Here is a 7,867-nt window from a genome sequence, read left to right on the forward strand (position 1 = left end):
TCTTAATTGTTGGGGGGGTGGGGTGGGAGGGAAGGTTAAGCAGAATATCTGAAGACCAGATTTCCAAGCAGGAACCTGAAGGTTGCTATATTCAATTCAAGAAGCATTTATCAAATGCTATTTTGTGACAGGCACCACATTACGGATGAGGATTGATTTAAAACAGGCCCTGCCCTCAAGGAGCTCACAGTCTAATGTGGGAGACACATGCAGACAACCACGTACAAACAAGACAGACGGTGGGTAAATGGGAGGTAATCTCAAAGGAAAGGCACTAGAATTAAGGGGAATAGAGAATGGCTTCATGCAGAAGGTCGGATATTGGCCAAGACTTGAAGAAAACCAGGGAAGCAGGGAGCCAATGAAAACCAATTAATCAATCAACCAATAAACATTCTTTATGTTTACTGTGTGTCAAGCACTACAGTGTTAAACACTTAGGGATAAAAAAAAAAAGAGGCAAAAGACAGTCTCTGCTCTCAAGGAGTTTTCAATCTAATTTTTTATTTATAATCTAAAATGCACAGAGTTGGGAGCTGGAGGGTCTTAGACAAAATCAACACACAGGCCAGGCTCATTGGATCTTAGAGTAAGTCAAGACAAGACAACAAACATCTGTGCCTGGCACACTACAAAGAATTGCAACAATGATGACATCCTACTATGTGATATTCTATGACTAAGATCTCTTCTTATTGAAGAAAAAACTAACAAAATGCATTTTCTCCCTCTTGATGAGCCATCGAGGTTATAGACGGTGTGCTTGTCAAATGTCCAGATGCCTCAGAGCTAGATCAGATTGCAGAGTTGGGATCCAAAACCATCTCTCCATGGCCAGGAAGATGGGTCAACGCTAATCCGACAAAATGTCATTAACAGGTGTAACATGTAAAGTCTGCCACTTGGTTTTAAATAATCAACTTTACAAGCACACAGTGGAGGGGTGTCTGGGCAGTACTTTATCTGGAAAAAATATCTGGGGATTTCAGTGGACTCAACATGAGTCAACAGTAATATAATAATTATTATATTATATATAATAACACAATAATAATGTGGTGACCTGGGGAGCCATGTGATCTTAGACAACATCACAGTGCACAAAACTAGGGAGGTTGCAGTCCCCACTGTCTTCTGCTCTGGTTAGATAACGTTTGAAGCATTGTATTCAGTGCTGGACACCCCATTTGAGGAAGAAAATTGATCAGATGGAGAGTATGTCTTAGAAAGTTCAGTCAGGATGGTGTAGAGGTTGGAACCAATGATTCCTGGTTTATAGTTCCAGATCTAGAAGGAGCCTCAGAGGCCATCTGGTCTAACTTCTTTTTTTAGATAGGAAACTGAGACCCAGAGAGGGGAAGGGATTTCCCCCAGGGTCACATAGGTGGTAAGTGCTAGGCTTGGGATTTGAACCTCCAGACTACAGATGCAGGGCTCTTTCCTCTGGATGACCCCCCTGGCCAAAGGAGGCAGGGATGTTTGGCCTGTAAAAGAAAATGCTTGAGGGAGGGCAGAACCAGGAGCAGGGAGGCAGATGTCAGACAGACTGACCTCCTAACAATGAGCACCATCCCAATGTTGAACTGACTTCTTTGGGTTCCGCTTGACCAAAGATCTTCAGAGGATTCTAGATCTAGAACTTCAAGGGCCCTTAGAAGCCATGTGCTCCAACTTTCTCACTTTATCCATGAGGAAGTAAGATTCAGAGATGTTAAATGAGCTTGCTCATGGCAACACTATGGTTAAGCAGCAAATCCAAGATTTGAACACAGATCCTCTTACTTTAGGTCAAGAGCTCTTTCTACTGGACACTTCAAGTGGGATGGTTGATTGCTGTCAGGGATGAATTCAATGACTTTTTGGGTCCTCCCAGCTGTAACATCCTGTGTTCTAAGGTCCCTCCCATATCTGACATCCTGTGTTCTAAGGCTCTTCCCAGCTCTGACATCCTGTGTCCTAAGGGCCCTCCCAACTCTGACATTCTAGGTTCTAAGAGCTCTTCCAGCTCTGACATCCTGTGTCCTAAGGGCCCTCCCTGCTCTGGCATCCTGTGTTCTAAGGTCCCTTCTACCTCTGAGACGATGTTCTGCTTTGTTCTAAAGTCCATGGCAGTCTGGAATTCTACAATTCAGTATGACTTTTCTTTTGCCTTGCATAGGAATTTGCTGTCCTGTCTACATGAACTTTCGTTTGCTTCCTTTTTCCCCCATTTCCTATGTATCCTCTGTGTGGAACATACCCAGAACCCCAAGAGCCCTATCCCTGGCTTTTAGGCTCTTAAATTTGAGAGAGGGAAAAGAGATAAGAGGAGGTACACACTAAAAATAGTTTAGGTTTTTATTTTTTTTTGTTTGCTTTACTGTGCCACAGTGATAAATTTCTTTCATACTCTAGGGAGTCTATAAGAGACTCCCTATAGGTCATCTAGTCCATCCCCCTGTCCCTGGATGGAGGTGGGGGAGGGAGGAACACTAGAGTGGGGATTATGGCACCTTGGTAACTCAGGCCTGGAGGGCAATGAGGTAATAGCTGGGGAAAGGTGAAGAGATGTAGGGTCAAGCTCCAGGGTGTCCCCATAACCTCTAGCATCAATGACCAAATTCTCTGATTGGCTTTTAAAGCCCTTCACAGCCCTCATCACCTCTTCTCTCTTCTCACTCCTTCCTCGTATCCTATGACACCAACCTCCCTGCTATTCTCCTCCCAAAACACTCTGGCCCTTAACTCCAAGCATCTTCCCCTGTCTCTCCCCCAGGCCTGGAACTCTCCCCCCTCATCACCACCTCTTTCATTCCCCAGCCCCTTTCAAGTCTCAGAGAAAGTCTTGCCTTTGGCAAGAAGCTTTCCCAGTCTGCTGTTAATCTGAATGCCTTCCCTTGGAGACCAACTGTGATCTATCCTGTCAATCATTTGTTAGACATGGTTATTGGGGTGTTCTGCCCCACCCCCCACCCCATCAGAATGTGAGTTCTTTGAGATCAGGGACTTTTTTGGCTTTTCTCTGTATTCCTTTGTGCCAGCTGGAACATAGTAGGCCCTTAATAAATGCTAAGTTTATCTACTCATTATTTATTAAAGTTTATTAAGTTAACTGACTGAATATAAGGGGAAAGCTTCCTTACAATTTGAACTTTAAAAAAATGAAGTGACTGCCTTGGGATGTAGTGGGACATCATGGATGGCAGTGAATGGATGGTCACTTTTCAGAGATTTTGCCAAGAAGATCTCTGTTTGAGTGTGGAATGGCCTGGTCTCTTTGGTTCCTCCCAACTCTGACCTTCTATGATTCCATATTATGACTTTTGGACTTGGCCTCAACCCATGAATGAGCTGCACTGTCTTGAACTGGGAGGGGACTTAGAATATAAAATGTTCCATCTAGAAGGGACTGTAGGACTGTACACTGAAGGATCTAAGAGCATGGAATCCCCAAGAGGAGAGGAAACTTAGAACACAGAATGTCAGAGCTGGAAGAGAACTGAGAACCTAGACTGTTAGAACTGGAAGGGGCCTTAGAACACAGAAGGTCAGTACCTTAGAACATAGAATGTAGAGCTGGGAGGGGCCTTAGAACACAGAATGTCAGAGCTGGAGGAGAACTGAGGACCTACACTGTTAGAACTGGAAGGGGTCTTAGAACACAGAAGGACAGTGCCTTAGAACCTAGACTGTTAGAGCTGGGAGGGGTCTTAGAACACAGAAGGAGAGTGCCTTAGAACGTAGAGCTGGGAGGGGCCTTAGAACACAGAATACTAAAGCTAGAAGAGAATCTTTTTAGTCCAATCCTTCATTTTACAAAGGAGGAAACTGAGGCCTAGACAGAGGCCTCACACCATGAATGAGTGAGTGGCAAAGGCAGTACTTTTGCATTGATGTTCTTTCCAAGATGCCAGACTCCATCATTCCTGGAGGCAAGCTGAAGGACCGGATGGCCTCCTGGAGTCCTGGTTCTCAGCCCAGGGGAGCCTTGGGTGTCAAGGAAAAAAAAGAAGAAAAGAAAAAAAAGATGCATTTTCTCACTCTCGATGAGTCACCAGACAGGGGAGGGAGCAGACACCCGGCTCCCTCCACTGAAGAAGAAACCACACATCTGATGAAGTTTCCCACGACCGTGGGCTTTAAATAGATTCAGAAAGAAGGGGGGGGGGGGGGGGGGCTGAGCTTTGCCCAGGGCTCGGTCACACTTCCACACCCTGTCTCCCCTCCCCGAGCCCCCTCTGCCTCCTGGCCTCTTCATTCCTCCTGGCATGAGGACGAAGTCACAGGACCATAGGATTTACAGCTGGCAGGGAGTTTGGAGAACATCTAATCCAGGGTGCTTTATCTTACAGATGAGGAAACTGAGAGCTAGAGAGAAAGCGGAAGTCGCTTATCCTGGTTACGCAGGTAGTGAGCGGTCCACCCACGATGGGAACCCTCTTTTTCTGATCCCTTGCTCCTTCCCCTACATCCTTCCAGCAAGGCATCAGGGCTTTTTTTGGGGGGTGGGGGGGCGCTGTCTGGTGATGGGCGTTCTTTGGACCAGCCAGGTGCATGCAGGCCAGCCCTGCTGCTGCTACTGACTTCCTGGCCAGCCTGGAGGGGCCAGATAAGGGGGGAGAGGGGGAGGAGGGGGAAGTTGGGAGCTCTCTGCACCTCCGTCTGTCTCAGCTTCCCTGCAAGTCACCTGACTCTTTCTCTGCTCTCTGGGGTTCGTGACTGATCGCCGGGGTGGCGTTTCCGGAGCGAGGGAGCCCGGCTGCGCTGCTGACGCACTTGTCTGCTACCGGACCTGGTTGGGCCCTGGTGAGAAATAGAGGGCCCCCCCTCCACCCTCTGACAGAGGGGCCACTTCTAGTAAATGAACTCATCCACCCTGCAGCCCCTGGGGTGAGGGTGTCAGGCAGGGGGATTCTGAGAAGGCCCTGGGGGAGCACCTCCCTCCTTCCTTCTGTCCTGAAGGGTCCACTGGGCCTCCCATCCCTCTCTTTCAAACTGCAGAGACCAAGTTTGGGGAGTTCTGCTGGGAGAAACTGTTCTCCCCTTGTCCTCCCTTATAAGAAGGGCCCTCATTTCTCCAGCATGTTAGCGGTTCACACAATGATTTCAATACAACAACCCTGTAAAGAAAATAGTGCAAGTTGGCATATTCCCATTTTACAGATGAGCAAACAGAATTTCAAAGAGGTTAGTGAGTAAGTGTCCTCACCAGCAGTGAGATATAGGTTTCTTAAATTCAAATCCAGGGTTACTTCTACTATGCCATGGTATCTTGGGTTCATTTTCCTGAAGGGAGAACTGAGGGTGGGTCAGAAAGCTAAGTGGTTTTTGCATCACCCCCATCCTCTGATTTGGTAGAAGCAGGTGGAAACCCTGGAGTACTTACTGCACACCTTTTAATACCAATTCATCCATCAATAAGACTTTACTGAGTAGCAATGATATTTATTCCTGGGTTAATAGTTTGGGGTTTTGTTCTTTGTAGAGATGGGAGGCTGGAATCTAGACCAACTGTGTTGGGAACTCCCAAGTGAGGAAAGTCTCTCCAATAACATAGATCAGCAACTCAACTCTAATATCTGGTTTGCATTGGGGGCAAGGAAGGGGTAAGTGACTTTCTGGTGGTCACACAGTCAGAATGTGTCAGAGGCAGGCTTCAAATTCAACCCTTCCTACCTTGAAGTTGACCCTTCAGCCACCATGACACTTTTGACACCTCCAGGAATTTCTTCTCAAGAGCCCCATGAAGGAGGCAGTCAAAGTTATCATTATTCTCCATTGTGTGGTGGAGGTAGAGGAACCAGCAGGAAGCAGACTTGAATTAAGGTCAGAAGACATGGAATCTGGGTTCAAATCCTGCTGTTTACTAGGTGTGTGATTGCAGGCAGACATCTCTCTGGCTCTCTCTGTTTCTAGATCTAGAAAATTAAGAACCCTCAGGGGCTCTTAACCTGGAGTCTATGAATTAGGTTTGTTTTGTTTTTTTTTTTAACATGTTGATGACTATATTTCAACATAATTGGTTTCCTTTGTAATCCTGTGCATTTATTATATGCGTTTAAAGCCATGATTCTGAGAAGAGGGTCATAGTCAGTTCAAGGGGCTTATGACACAGAAAAGGTTAAGAACCCAAGGATAGATGATGTCTAAGGACCCTTCTTTGTAACTAGGGCTCAGACCCAAGCTCACAGTTGGACAGGAATCTGACGCTTTTTGAACACTGAGGCCACACTACCTGTCTCTCACCAAAGTCTTATTAGTCAAATTTTTCAACATGAGGAAACTGAGGCTAAGAGGGGAAGTGATGTACCCAAGGCCACAGCACTTGGCTGTACATCAGAGGGGCAGGGTCAGAGAAGAGGAAACGTATGGGGTGACATTTCAGATAATCCCTCAAAAGCATATTGGGGCTCATAAAGGTCAAGGGAGAAGAATCAGGTTGAATAGTTGAGGGAAAGAGGTTTCTGGGAGGGGAGCACTGGGAGCAAGAACATGGGGGATGGAGGGGTTAGGGCTCCCATGCACCCCTCTTCTCTAACTAGGTTGGTCTTGCTGTTCCTGACTTTTTTTTCCTCCAGAAAAGCTTCTGAGTTTTTCCTCCTATTTCTCATACTGGAAGGTCCTATCTACCTTCTCTTCCTTTCCTCTCTCCCTGGCTGATTCTTTCCCAACCTTCAAGGCTCAGCTTGAGATCCGACCTCTTCTAGGAAGTCACAAAGCATCTCAGAGCCACAATTTCCTCATTTATAAGATGGGGATAATAGTAACAATTTAAACCGCCTAACTCACAGAGTTGCTGTTATTGTTGTTATTTGTAATTTGTAAAAGCTTTAGAAATGTGAAGTTAACCTTTGGAATTGCAAAGGGAAAGAGATATTGGCCCAGTAGAGAACCCTGCATACAGAGGAGCATCGGCAGATCCCTCCTCTCCTTCCCTGTCAGGAGCCATGCAGACTGAAAAAGTTCAGAAGGAAGGGGGAACCAACTAAAAGGGGGCATTGTTTGATGCCTTCCCATATATATAATATATGGGATATAGATAAAGAAAGATGAAAGGAGAGAGAGAGACAGACAGACAGCGATAGAGAGAAAGGGAGAGGGGAGGAGACAGAGACAGAGCTGGAGGGAGAGAGAGTAGGAGGGAGGGAGACAGAGAATAAAAAGGAAGAAGAGAAGGGAAGGGAAGGGAAGGGAAGGGAAGGGAAGGGAAGGGAAGGGAAGGGGAGGGAAGGGAAGGGGAGGGAAAAAAGAAGGGGGTGGGGTCAGTGTAGATGACCTGATGTTCTCATCCCAGCTTCTTACTGACTGTGACAGGAGGAAGTCACTTAGCTTTCTGGGCCTCACTTTTCTCATCTCTAAAATGAGGAAGTCGGATTAGAAGATACGTAAGGTCTCTTCTGCCTTAAACCCTCTGATGTCCAAAATAACCCCCATATGACCTAGTGTGTGCAGCCCTTCACACATCACACACATGTGGGTGTCTCTCTCTATTCCCCCATTAACTGCCTCCAACCTACCTCTCCTCCCCGGCAGGGAAGGATCCATCTGGGGAGATGGTCTATGCAAGGAACCTGGGTGAGGGCAAGCCCTGGAATGAGAGAGGGAGAGACAAGAGACAGAGAGAGACAAAGAGGAAAGGAGAGAAAGGGGGAGAGATAGAAAGAGAAACAGAGACAGACAGAAACAGAGATAGACGACAGGAAAGGAGAGAGACAGATACAGAGAGAAGAGACAGAGAAAGAAAGAGACAGACAGAGACATAGAGACTGAGACAGACAGAGAGACAGAGAGGAAAGGAGAGAGAGAGGGAGAGAGAGAGACAGAGAGAGAGAGACAGAGAGAGAGAGAGAGAGAGAGAGAGAGAGAGAGAGAGAGAGAGAGAGAGAGA

Source organism: Petaurus breviceps, unplaced genomic scaffold (genome assembly GCF_028583685.1).
Source record: "Petaurus breviceps papuanus isolate PSGF00001 unplaced genomic scaffold, PetGlider_PUasm1.0 91041, whole genome shotgun sequence".
In the NCBI taxonomy this organism is placed as follows: Eukaryota; Metazoa; Chordata; class Mammalia; order Diprotodontia; family Petauridae; genus Petaurus; species Petaurus breviceps.